The 14551-nt window shown below is 36.2% G+C and overlaps 1 pseudogene; it reads left to right on the forward strand.

Moving 5' to 3' along the window:
• The first annotated feature begins 4678 nt into the window (after positions 1-4678).
• The window catches only part of LOC149148227 (ABC transporter G family member 36 pseudogene), a 31888-nt pseudogene continuing 22015 nt past the window's right edge, over positions 4679-14551 (forward strand).

The raw sequence follows: 14551 nt of genomic DNA on the forward strand, positions 1-14551 counted from the left end.
TGTGTTTACATGGAACTGAGTTCATTTTATAATTTTGACATGTCCAAAATAAGAAACGGATCAATCATGAGAATCTCACGATTCTCATGCTGATCAATATAGAGAGAAAATAAGAATCGTTACAAGAAGTTCTAAATAAAAATCTTATTGTTGTTACATCATTCTTCAAAATCACAACTATCTTGATTCCCTAGATTCCTATGGATAATACAATCTTCGCGACAGTTGTCATGTGGAATAGTACCCACAGTCCTTAGACGGTTGCAAAGTAGTCAATGTCCCGCGATGTAACAACAACGCTTAAGGTGTAACAGCAACGCCTGAGGTGTAACATCAGTTTGGAGTGTAACAAAAGTGTTTGAGGTGTAACAACAAGTACTCAGAATCCGCTTTTCATCCTTTGGCTATGGTCTTGGAAGCATCACCTGAAAGAAATAGAACCATAGAGCCTTTTCTCCATAATTGCCTTGGTTAGCCATCAAAAAGGATATCACCTCATTCATATCTAACAAAAATGGAAAAATAATATGTTATGACAAAAATGAATTCTTATAACCAGGAAAAAGGTAATTGTGATGTAAGGTCCACAGGTTCGGAGGTGAAATGGTCAAGGATGGGGGGAAAAAGGTACTCAAAATATGCACAAATCTTGCACCTAACAAATATCAATGAAAGAACCTTAAAAAAAGTCTCATGTTTCTCTTATTTTGTGAACCTTGTTAGATGTAAATATGCATTCTTATTTTATCTAATTGATGAAATGTTCTACAGTGTGATGTCTATTACATTTACAAAGTCAATATTACTCATCTAAACTTTCTTATGCTTCTAAGGACCTCACAACCCTAGTTGCCTTGCCTCGAGTGGGAATCCATCAATTATGGTATTGATATGTCAACAAATACCTAAGCCTATTGGTCTTGTCTACACTTTATTAACATTAGTTAAACCATTATCAATTTGTTAGGTACCATATGCCTTCTATTTGATATTTCTCAAATATTGAAACAACTCCAATATGAAAGACATTATGATTAGGATTAGTGTTAAGAGATATTGATACCCTTATCTAAACCTTGCAAAAATAGGGGAATTGTTTACATAAAACAAGTTATAAAATTGGATTAGATGAGGAAATATTGCACATGAGCATATTTAACAAGCAAAATTTTGGAAAAATATCATAAAGTTCACTAGATCTATGAATTGTGCTAAGGTATAACCACAACAATGCTTCATTAGCGAGGCTTCTACTCAATGGACCAAATGAGGGGAAATTTCACGTGATAAAATGCACCTTTGTTATAAGAATATTTGGCAATAAGTTTTTGGAAAAAAATATTATAGATTTCACCTTATTGATGAATTTTTCTAAGGTATAACCACAATAATTCCTCATTAAAAGAGCCTTGTGACTTGGACCAAATGAGGAAACATGGAAAATGAGAAAATTCATCTTTGATATAAATAAATTGCAAAGAAAATTTTGGTAAACATATCAAAGAGTTCACGAGATTGTTGAATTGTACTAAGGTATGACCACAACAATGCCTCATTAAAATAGGCTTTATGGCCTATGCAAAGAGGTTGAATTTATATGCGTTCACCTTTACATTCAGTGCTTAAATGAAAAATAAGGTTATAATCAAACTTGTATTCAATTTTGTATCTTCAATTCTTGAAGAATATAAGGAATGGTATGCTCTTAAGTTATATCAAAGCCTCTTGTGTATTCGAAATTATAGTAATAGTTGTAATATAAGATCACCATGGTGAATCATATGGATTAAAGGTTGTAACATTTTATTGGTTACAATTTAGGTCGTCACTAAGATGTAGAGAAACTAAAAAATTATCAATTGAGTAAAAGGTTCCACCATTGTTAAAAGGTAAATGATAAGTTATTCAAGTAAATTTTCTATATATTTTTTTTCTTAAATTAGCTATTGTGACATGGAGGAGGATGGTGATGGTATGTGTTAGTCCCTTACAATTTCTTAGGCTAAGGAGGAAATTGAGAAGGGTAACCTCAAACCACTTCAGCTCAGTAGTTAGCCCTACTGAGCAAGAGAGGGATCTCTCAAAGTTTTTTATCAGTGAAATGAATATAAAGAAAATAATTTTTAGGCTAGATGTGTATAATTGTTTGCGTTGGTGAATTTTAGATTTTAGTGTTTGTTGGACTAGGGTTTGGAGCCACATATTAGGTCTGGGTTGTAAGAGTGAAAAAGCAAATATGGAAAGGAGCTAGATATCAAAAGGCCATGGTGTATTTGGAATATTGTCAATGTAGTATAGAATGGAAAGTGTGGAAGAGACTAATGAGCATAAGTAAGCATGAGTTCATTAGCTTTTATAAGACATAAACGTAACTATGAAAACCATATAAACAGAGCTTGAGATCAAGAATCCTATTTATTTCACTGCAAGGAATCCATAGAAAGAAGACATATCATGTGGATAAAGACATTTTAACCATTAGAAAATAGATAAAAATAAGAACAAACACCATGAACTCACTGGGCTAGAGTTCCTTAAAAATAGTTGCAATTGTCTCTGTATTAGCTGAGAAGATCATTACATGCAAGCCTCCTCCAAAAAAGTCCAACCCTTCTCTCTAAAAGAGAAATGATATATATAGTCTCACTTATACCACTTTCTCACCTTCAGGAGTCTAATTCCTAGGTGGTGGCACTGACTCCAAGATTCTCTCAACCAATAGGTGAGAGTGAGAAGGTGAAACTCAAACACTTCTTGGAGAGTTTGTTTAGGAGTTTGCTTCCTTAATGAGGCCTATTAAACATCTAAAAAAACCTATCATGAATAAATCACCTAGCCTCAAAACAAGTGCCATTACATTAAGATTTTTTACTTTGACCAAGTCAAATTGTAAGCTAGAAAATTTACACAGTGAAATTTACAATTAAAAACACAGGAAATTGCAGAAGCGCGGTGCCAACATTGAGACCACTTTACGGTGTCTTCCTAAGGTCCAAATGAATATATGAGAGAATGGTCAACTATATTTTCAAGTCTAATTTCCATAACACCTTGAATTTTTTAAAATGACCCATGGGAAGGCCTTAAAAAAGCTATTCTCCCAAGGTCGCTCTAAGAGCGCAGTGCCTATCAAAAAGAGGTCTAGAACGCTGATTTTTGGCCACTTTTTTCCACTTTTCTCAAAATTTAGGCCTCCTCTAGAAAATCTGAAGAAATGGGTTTTTATAGGATGCCAAGGGATTTCCAAAAATTCAATTTTTTCTTAAAATGGGTGCCTGAGGAAAAAGCATTGCTGATTTTCTGAATTAGGCCTCAAAATTTGTAAAACCAAAACTGATCAGAATTTCCTCAAAAAAGGTCAAGAGCTATAAAATTATGCATGTTAAGCCCTCATATATTCTTTAGCAAACATCTCTAAGTTTCCTTCATCATTTTGGTCATTTTGGGTTTCTTTGAGCTTGTTTTCAAGCTACTTGACCTTGACATTACAAATCATGTTTTGAGCCTGGTAATGGTGTGCCATGTGCCTTAGCAGTTGATTGTCTCTATTGGCTTTCTCTAGAAGCTTCTCCAAATGTTCATTGACCCTGTTCAACCAGTACTCTTTGTCTTGACTCACCTCTAAAGCAATTCTGTCCTCTAGGTCTAGCTCTTCATTCAGTAAAATGTGTTCTTCTTCTTCTTGTAATGCTTTCTTAAGCCCTTTAGTTCTTGGCCTTTTTCTCTTGCCTTTCCCTTGTGTTCCTTCAGGCTCATTTGTCTCCATGACTGATTTTCCCTTGCTGACCTGCTGCAATAGTTTGGTTTTCTCTTTCTCCATGATCAATTGTTTTTCTTTCAATTGACTATTTTCCTGTTCTAGGAATGAGATGATGTATCTTGCTCTTGCCATGTTGACTGTGAGTTCCTTGATCTGATAATATTTGTCTCTAATCATCTGATGCATTCTTGAAGTCTCATTCTCTTCCTCCAATTCAACCAACTCAAAATCATGCTCAACCATGTCCCTATCCTGCACTGATGGTCCATGTTTTGTTGATGTAGAAGGCTTGGCCCCTTTCTCACCATGAGAAGCAAACACAAACCTCTTTCCTCTCTTATACATCCTGGTCATATCAGGTTTAGGTGCTTTAGGGATTTCAACTGATTTTCTAGAAGAGCCAACTTCCATAGGTTGTGTTGATGTGTCTTGGTGATGGCTTGGTGAAGTAATCTCATTTCATTTTTGAAACCCTAGATGATAAGAAAGGGGAAAAACAGCAAGGGATGAGTGAAAAATGAAATGATGGGTAGGTGGAGTGGAAAAAATGGCAAGGGAAATTCTAGGAGGTGGATATGGACAGTAAGAAACTTATGAAAATGAAATGAGGTGGAATGAAGGAAATGAGTATTTGTAAAAAATGAAAAACAGAGTTTTTAGGAAAACTATCCAAATTCTTAGGAATGAGCTAGGGTTTCACTTTTAGTGAAGTAACTTAATGTTTTGAGGTTGGTTCAGTGGTTCATATAACATATTAAATATTTTTAGAGGTGTACGAAGAGATTTTACATGTTTAACATATGAAAACTAGACTAGCCATCATCAACCCTATCATCATTTCATGGCAAATTCACTTAAAACCCTAAATGAAGAAATCTTCGGCTTGAATTCGTCTTCCAATATAAAAATGTGAGTAAGATGGTGCACTTACATGTGGATGAGCTTAGGATTGCAATCAAACAGGTGAGAAATCTTTAAAATTCAATTTGGGTGAGTTTCGGGCAAATTTGAGGTACTCTGGAGCAAGTGCAACACAATCTTCCTTAGTGCAATGCAGTGTTCTTGAGCGCAGCACTGGCCTCCCAAGCGTAGTGGAGTGCCTCTCAACGCAACTCCATCTTCCAAACCACTTTTGGAGGCCTTAAACTACTCCAAATTGATAACTTGATATCTTGTTGGAAATCTCTTGAAGTCGGCTATAATATGGACTCCTCAAGCATGTAATTTGGACATTCCATCAGGGAAAAAAATCGATTTTCCGAAGGTCACTCCAAAAACCCAGGGTGTCTCTGACAAAAGCATAGTGCCAACTTGAAGAGCACTTTTGGATGCCTTTCTCTAATCCAAATCATGGGAAATATTAGGATGTCTACTACACAATATAGTCCTTAAGCATTACCAACACCTGCTCCAAACCCCTGAAACACTATATTGAAGTCAAGCTGTTCAAAAGTGCAGCAACTCTCCTGTAGCAAGTGTAGTTTTGGAATTTATTTAAATCATAATACCTGTGCATAAAGTAAAGGAGGTTTTTGTTCTTGGGCATATCATTGACAAAAACCTCTTTCACTTTTGTAAAATTCTTCTCCATTTGGTCAAAAGCATATTTTAAAAAAATGTCCCTATTAAGAATGATGAGACGAGGTAGTGTACTGCAGCATTGTCTTATTTGAAATAAAACATTACCTTTACCTTTATTTTGCTTTCCCTAAGCTTTTAACTCCATTTACCCATTGAATTACATGATGGACATGTTTTGTTTTGGCATATTGTATCATGACGACACATGGAGTGAAACCCTATACCATGACCTAAAATGAGGAATTTAACCATTTCATGACCCAAGACACTTAAATGAAGATATGATACCTTGAAGAAGACAATGACCATGATGAGTGATGAAGACCATGAGTAATTGAAGGGAGCAGCAGTGACCTAGACACAACAACCAGTGACCAAATTTTTATTTGAAGATTCACTGAAATGACAAAAGTTTGACTTGACATCGTAACAACACCTTGTAAGAGCATATTTGATCACTAGTGACAGGTTGAACTGGATGACACTAACAGTGTGCATGATAACAAAATAAAATGTTCCACCATTATTAAAAGGTAAATGATCAGTTATTCAAGTAAAATTTCTATACTATTTTTTCTTATATTAGTTATTGTGGCATGGAGGAGGATATTGATGGTATGCATGATAACAAAAGAAAAGTGTTATAACTATTAGGAGCAATAATGAAATTTACACTTTAAGATGATACTATGTATATATGTGATACTATGTATATATGTGTTCCTGGGACATCTCAAGCCTTTTCAAGTGTTAGAATGCTATAACAACATTGCAATAAAATGGTATACTTCAGTTTTACATGATCAATTGTCATCCTTCATCTTGCCAAACTTTTCACGTGGTACTAATGCTTAAGTTCAATGCATTGGTCTTTTTACACTAACATCTAGTATGATTGGTGCTAGATCAATGTTTGTTTTAGTAAATAGTAAAAAGTATGATATTTATATCATTTTAATATGAAACTCTACCACCATGACCATATTTGTCTCAAGCCATGAAGTAACTTGTCTCAAGCCATGATGTTACTTCAGAGTATTTCAAAGTCTACTTAAATTTACACTAGATTTTGTATTCACAAAAATCTCTCTATGTCCCATCTCCGATGTCAATATATGCAGTTTATGGTATTTTTGCTAAATTGTTTTAGTTGATAGTATGTGTCAAGATATGTATTGTATGGTAGGATTGTTTAATTGTATTAATGGTTTGTTGTTGAAATTTGCTTACACAAGGTAAATGTTAGTTGTGTACTTAAATTTTTCGATATTATCACATTAATTAGTGAAAATTATGTATGAAATTTCCAGCCTAAACATATTTTGCGTATATTATGCTAAATTTGTATATTGAAGTTCAATGATAATGACATTCACCCCATGTTTATTGTATTAACCATACAACTCGGCATTCCACTCATTACCTAAACATCATTTTAACTATTACTGCATTGCTATATATCTATTCGTGATTTATTATTAATGTTTCAATGCAAACTAAATATATAATCGAACTTGTGTTCAAGTTTGCGTCCTCAATTCTTCAACAGTATGAGGAATGGGGTGATCTTTAATTTATAGCAAAGCCCCTAACATAGTTAGAATTAAATTAAAATTTGTAATGAAAGAACACCATCGTAAAACATATGGATTGAAGGTTGTAGCTTCTTATGGTTGGAAAAATAGATCATCACTGAGAAGCAAAGTAACTAAGAAGCTATCAATTGAATGAGAGGTTCCACCATTGTTAAAAGGTAAACCATGAGATATTCATGTAAATTTTATATATGATAACTTGGTTTGTAGTTTTTTTTTTTAATTAGTTATTGTAATGTGGAGGAGAACGGCGATGATATACTTGATAATAAAAGTGAAGTGTTATGTCTATTAGGAATAGTAATGAAATTTACATTTTAGGATTATCTTTGTATATATGTGTTTATGATCTAAATTTGAAACTACTTGTAAATTGTTTGCAAGGTATTCAATTCAGAAATATACATGTTTAAAAGATTTCCATCTCTTGCAGAAAAAAAACAAATGAAATTTTCAGTTGTTCATGACCCATTTAAGCATAGCAGATTTATTTCATTTTACTGTTTAACACACAAACAAATTTGTTCTGCAAAATAAATCAACCACAAATGCAAAAGAAGTTGATAAAGCAGTTCACCCCTCCTGGGCTACGTCTACTGGGTCCAAAGCTCCCAAATGGGCTTGTCCTTGTTTTCATTAAATGCTCAAATTGAATATACAGTTGAATAGAAGCATCTATAGGTGGAATATATGGTAAAAATAGATTCATAACACTTGAATCCTTCAGGATTGACTACTGGTTCACCTCCAATGGATACCTGCAACCCTATACAGTCTTCACAATACTGGGCCCTAATGGCTCCTAGAACTTTCGTGGCTCCAAAACCTCTGCAAATGACCTTAGATTGCTATAAGACCTACACCAATGGATTTAGAAGGTCGAAAATATCCAAAATCAAAAAACAATTCGTCCAAAACCGCCTTTCATAGCCAAAGTTATGGCCAATTAAAGTTTTCCTCCAGTTATGCCTAGAAACACTCCAGCTAACTTTAGTTGGAGTCCAGTTAGGCCCGCCAAATATGGCGGGCTCGCCAATTTTGGTGCTCCGCCAATTCTGCCGCCAGTTTGACTGCAGTTGCATTAACAGCGCATGTGACCATTTCCTCGGATTGCGCGCTGGTGGTTAGTTCTAGCGGTTGGGGCTTAAGCCCTTGGTTCTGGGCCCGCGGTCATATGAAATGGGGGCCTGGCCCCCTTCGGGCCCCGCCCAACAGAAAGTTAAACGTTAAATAACATTTTTTCCACCCTTTTAACAAGCAGTGATACTGTGGCCTAATGGTAAGTCGTTGGAGTATCGTTCCATAGGTCGTGGGTTCAAAACTTTGAACTCCCAAAAATTTTGAATATGCGCCCATGAAGCTTGCTGACATCATCTGGGAGCCACGTGGCGGCCTCCGGGCCTGCCACGTGGCAGAATTATATTGGCTATGTGAAGTGAATATTCCCTGGAATATTCTGTGAAATATTCATTTTTTAATTTTTTTTTGAAAAATTAAAATTTTCAATGTTATTGACAAATTCTTCTTTTTGCCATAACTTCCTCATACGGCGACCGTTTTTCGAACCGTTTGCGGTACCGGAATCAGGAGGACAAGCACTTTAAAATCTTTCAACTTTGAAATAGTTTTGAGTATTTTAAATTTTGAGCATTTTACGACACTTAGGACATGAGCACCTGATCACGCCTCCCCATTGGGAAGCTTTTGGACCCCAAAAGCCTTCAACTACCTGTTAAATAGGTGAGGGTATAGCTCCCTCACTTTGTCCACCTCCATCCACTTTGCCTTGTTCAGTTTGTTGCCTTTGAAACCAACCCGAACATAATCTACACTGCCCCTCCTTGAAGTGTGTGTCCTTCTGTCAAGGATTGTATCTTCTTTCAGCTCATCTAAGAATTCTGGCGAGAAATCTTCTATAGATGGTAGCTGAACATCACTTTCATGATCAGCAATCAAAGAAGGTTCATACAAACGTAAGTTCTCCACATTGACAACAGAATACATTTGCATGTAGGAAGGAAAATCTAATTGAAAAGCATTATTTCCAACCTTCTTGAGGATTTTGAATGGACCATAACGAATAGGCTTAAGCTTTTTACCTTCTCCTTGCATCATTTCCTTACTAATGTACAGCCATACCTCATCCCCTTCTTGAAACTTGTGATCGACTCTATGCTTGTCGTGTCTTTCCTTGTACTTGCCTTGACTCTTCTCAAGTTGTTCTTGAATTTGCTGATGTGTTTGCTGAATTCTTTCAATGAATGAACGAGCTTTGTCAATATCACTATGTCCCTCAATGGCAACATCTTTCTCAAGAATGAAATCAAGAGGTGATTTTGGCAAGTAACAAAAACAAGCTTCAAACGGTGAGGTGTTTGTGGAAGAGTGCTTGGCACGACTGTAAGCATGTTGTAGGTAGTGCAAATGTTCATCCCATAGCTTGGGATGCTTGCTACAATATCCTCTCAAGAGGTGCACAATGGTTCTGTTCACAACTTCTGTTTGTCCATCTGTTTGCGGATGAAAAGCAGTACTTTTCTTCAACTTTGTGTCCATCATCTCCCATAGGTTGGACCAAAAATTCCCCACAAATCTGGAATCCCTGTCACTAATAATGGAAGTAGGCAAACCAAAGTGAATCCATACATGATGAAAAAATAATTCAACAGTTATAGTTTTCTTACAAGGCATAAGTATACACATTTCGCTGAAACAATCAACTACTACATATAAATAATCATGCTGCTTTCTAGATTTTTGCAAACCTCCTACAAAATCCATAGAGATGCTCTCCCATGGTCTAGAAGGTACCGGCAAAGGAGTATACAAGCCAAGTTTCCTATTGCTAGGCTTGCTTGTAGCACATAGAGAACATCCTCTTATGAACCTTGAAACAGAATCTACCATGCGAGGCCAATAGCAATACCTCTGTAGATGTGCAACTGTTTTGCTTACACCAAAATGGCCAGCAATAAGAGAAGAATGAGCTTCTCTTATGACATTTATTCTCTCCCCCTGTGGTATACACAACTTGCCCAAATGAAACAACAAATGGTTATGCATGTGATAGTCATTTTCCTCTACATGATTCCCTTTACTCAAGTTAGCATACACATCTTTAAAGTCATCATTAGATGCATATTGTTCTATGTAACTATCATGTACAATGGAATCATTCTTAAGTAAAGTAACAGCACCAATAATAGTTCTTGAAAGCATATCAGCAACCTTATTCAAAGTACCTTTCTTGTACCTTATTACCAAATGGAACTGTTGCAAGAAGCCCATCCATCTGAAGTGTCGTGACTGTTGTAACTTGCTTTGTGATTGCAAGTACTGTAAGGGCTGATGGTCGGTATGTATAATAGTTTCTTTTCCCATCAAATAGTGTTTCCACTTTTTGACGCTTTGTACCAACGCATACAACTCCTTATCATATGTAGGATAATTTACAACAGTACCATTAAAAGTTTCAGAATGAAAATCAATAGGCTTACCATGTTGTAGAAGAACTGCACCCATGGCATAATCACTAGCATCGGTTTGTATCTCAAATGGTTGTCGCAAATTTGGTAATGCAAGGACTGGAGCTGAACTAATCTTCTCTTTCAAAGATTCGAAAGTTTTTTGCTGCTTGACCAAGTCCTCTGATATAAGGTTTTCTTGTGACCCACTATCAAAAAGTGTGTCAATTTTAGTATGTTTTGAAATCACCCTCACATGAAACAGTTCAATTCTTTCTTCCTCATTAGGGGCTTGTACATGGCAGTTTGAGGTACTAGTGCTGGCTTGAGTTTCAATTTCTTTTCCCTTCAAGTTTTTCAAACCCATGGCTGCAATTTTAGTTTCATCACCTGAATCATCACCTAAATCTTGTGGTGTAGATATAGTAGCAATAGTTTTCTATTTACCTTTGGATTTGTTAGATTGAGGTCTTTTTTCAGGATGTAATTTCCAACAGTTTTTCTCCTCATGGCCTGGTTTAGAACAGTGTTTATAGATCACTTTCTCACTCTCTTGTTTGACAGATGCATTCTTTTTGCCCCTTCCCTTGGAGGTTTTCTCTTTGTTTTTCCCCTTGGGGGGCTTGTTTCTACCCTCTTCAAATGTGTTTTTCCCCTTGCCTCTAAATGGGTAGCTTGGACACAAACCTCGTCCAGGCTAGTAGGGTTAAACATCAAGATGGTGTGTCTAAGGTAGCTATGCAAGCCACCAATGTATTTCAGCAAGGTTTCCTGGGTCTGTAAATCTACCCCTAACAAGAGAGCTCTTCTCCTGAATTATTGGGTGTAGTCTTGGACACTCTGACCCTTAAGTTGTCTGAAATTTTTCCAATTCATAATGGATTTTTGCATGTGGGCAAGAGGATAAAATTGTTTTTTAATGGCTAACAGAAATTCAGGCCATGTTAAGGTAACCTTAGCAAATTTCTTGATCTCCTATTTAGTCTTGGCCTCCCACCAGACCCATTCTACTCCATCCATTCTCAAAGAAGTCAACTGAATCTTTGTGGCATCATCATGCATATTCTGGATCCTCAAGTAAACTTCCAACTGCCTAATCCAGTTGCCAAGCTTTTTTGCATTCACTTCACCATTAAACATAGGTAATTCGAATTTTACATCAAGCTTCAAAAAGGACTTTTTCTATAGGATCTATGCTTATGCATAGAAGAAGAAGAAGAGGATGAAGAGGAAGAAGGTGACGATGGGGGTGGTGGATCACCATTTCCTCCATGTCCTTTCTTGGAATGATCATTATCCTTCTTACCTCCTGAAGAGCCCTCTCCTTCATGTGGATGTTTGGACCCTTCTCCAGCCAATTTTTCATTTCTTTCTTGATACAATATCCTCACCATTTCAGTGAGGTCCAAGAAAGCCTTTCTGAAGACTCTTTCTTCTTCTTTTGGATCCATGTCTGCAGGAATTTCTCCTTCATGTCCATACATTCTTGAAGCTTCTGTTGAGACTCTTGAGGGTGAAATTGAAGGTGGAGGTGATGGTTCTCTGACCTTCCTTGACTGAGGATTCTCTCGTTCTCTAGTCAACTGCCCTTCCCCTCTTTTAAGTTTCAACCTGGTAAGCATCAATACTTGCAAGACAGTTAGAAGATCTTTGCACAAAACCCTGAGCTCTGATACCAACTTGATTTGAATTTGAAACTACTTGTAAATTGTTTGCAAGGTATTCAATTCAGAAATATACATGTTTAAAAGATTTCCATGTCTTGCAGAAAGAAAACAAATGAAATTTTCAGTTGTTCATGACCCATTTAAGCATAGCATATTTATTTCCTTTTACTGTTTAACACACTAAAATGAATTTTTTCTGCAAAATAAATCAACCACAGATGCAAAAGAAGTTGATAAAGCAGTTCACCCCTCCTGGGCTACGTCTACTGGGTCCAAAGCTCCCAAATGGGCTTGTCCTTGTTTTCATTAAATGCTCAAATTGAATATACAGCTGAATAGAAGCATCTACAAGTGGAATAGATGGTAAAAATGGATTCAGAACACTTGAATCCTTCAGGATTGACTACTGGTTCACCTCCAATGGATACCTACAACCCTATACAGTCTTCACAATACTGGGTCCTAGTGGCTCCTAGAACTTTCACGGCTCCAAAACCTCTACAAATGACCTCAGATGGCTGTAAGACCTGCACCAATGGCTTTAGAAGGTCGAAAATACCCAAAATCAAAAAAAAATCGTCCAAAACCGCCTTTCCTAGCCAAAGTTATGGCCAATTAAAGTTTTCCTCCAGTTATGCCTAGAAACGCTCCAGCTAACTTTAGTTGGAGTCCAGTTAGGCCCGCCAATTTTGGAGCTCCACCAATTCTGCCACCAGTCTGACTGCAGTTGCATTAACAGCGCATGTGACCGTTTCCTCGGATTGCACGCTGGTGGTTAGTTCTGGCGGTTGGGGCTTAAGCCCTTGGTTCTGGGCCCGTGGTCATATGAAATGGGGGCTGGCCCCCTTCGGGCCCTGCCCAATAGAAAGTTAAACGTTAAATAACATTTTTTCCGCCCTTTTAACAAGTAGTGATACCGTGGCATAACGGTAAGTCGTTGGAGTATTGTTCCATAGGTCGTGGGTTCAAAACTTTGAACTCCCAAAAATTTTGAATATGCGCCCATGAAGCTTGCTGACGTCATCTGGGGGCCACGTGGCGGCCTCCGGGCTTGCCACGTGGCATATTTATATTGGCTGTGTGAAGGGAATATTCCCTAGAATATTCCTTTTTTAATTGTTTTTTGAAAAATTAAAATTTTCAATGTTATTGACAAATTCTTCTTTTTGCCATAACTTCCTCATACGGCGACCATTTTTCGAACCGTTTGCGGTGCCAGAATAAGGAGGACGATCACTTTCCAGTCTTTCAACCTTAAACCAGTTCTAAGCATTTTAAATTTTGAGTATTTTACGACACATAGTACATGAGCACCTGATCAGTTTACAATCAATGTCAAACTTTTTTAAAGTTTCAAAAATTTCAAGTAATGTTATGATGAAATGGTATGCTTTATTTTTACATGATAAATGGCCATCCTTTTTTCTCCCCAAAATTGGTAATGGTAGAGAATTAATCCTTAGTGATATACAAATACTCCCTACTTATTTATAGAGGTGGTAGTCATTTTTCTCACTCAAATAATAAAACTTATTTTATTCAAAATAATAAGTTTATCCATTCATAACATCAACACTCGAGAGTGAACCAAATGGTAAAACCAAAATAATAGAATAATGATTTTAACTAGAAAACGCAAAGTAATTCATCCATTCTGTCATGATCATTCATCAAAATAATGTAAGGAGATATTTGAAGCAACACCATAAGATAAAAGGCAAGGCAATAGTCTTTTGCACATAACTTTAAATGGTTTCATGCATTTAATTTCATACGAATGTAAAAGAGACACATACTCAATATCTCATGCTTTAATGAAAGTAAAAAATCACAAAAGTTATGAGCTCCAGAATAGATCTCTATGAAACCTATTTTTAAATCATAACACAAGTTGATTGATTAAAATCAAATAAATGTTTGCAAAACAACACTACATAATATCCCTGATACTTAAAAAATCAAGTAAGAAAGTGTTTATCCTATTGGATTGGGATGGGGATACCATGGACAATATATATATTAGTAGAGGAAACTTGGAAAAGAAAAAGTAAACAATCAAGGATCAACCTTATAGACAGATTACATAATGGGGTTGGATGATCAGAGATTGAGAAGAAACAAAGGGAAATGCTTCTAATGGAAGTATACTCACAAAATTAGACGTGGGAAAGGATGGATGGATCAATATCTTCCAACTTTCTTCTCCTTAGAACTAGTCAAACATGTATCTTGGACCATGACCCTACCTAGCACAACCACTTCATGCATCTTGGAAGTTATAGAACATTAGTTATTGTATCTAATTCATTTTTGAGCCAAGTTTCAATATAATATCGTAATGATGCTATTTTTATATCGTGTTTGACTTATACCAAAAATAAATCATCTTCAATATATTTATGTATGGAAAGTATTTCATGTAACATTCATATGGTTTGTATTGTCATTCACAAAATTAACCAACCATATTTGGATTTTTTCTTC

This window comes from Pinus tabuliformis, chromosome 9 (assembly GCF_031772625.1).
Source record: "Pinus tabuliformis cultivar Carrire ecotype Pingquan chromosome 9, CPIR1, whole genome shotgun sequence".
Lineage (NCBI taxonomy): Eukaryota > Viridiplantae > Streptophyta > Pinopsida > Pinales > Pinaceae > Pinus > Pinus tabuliformis.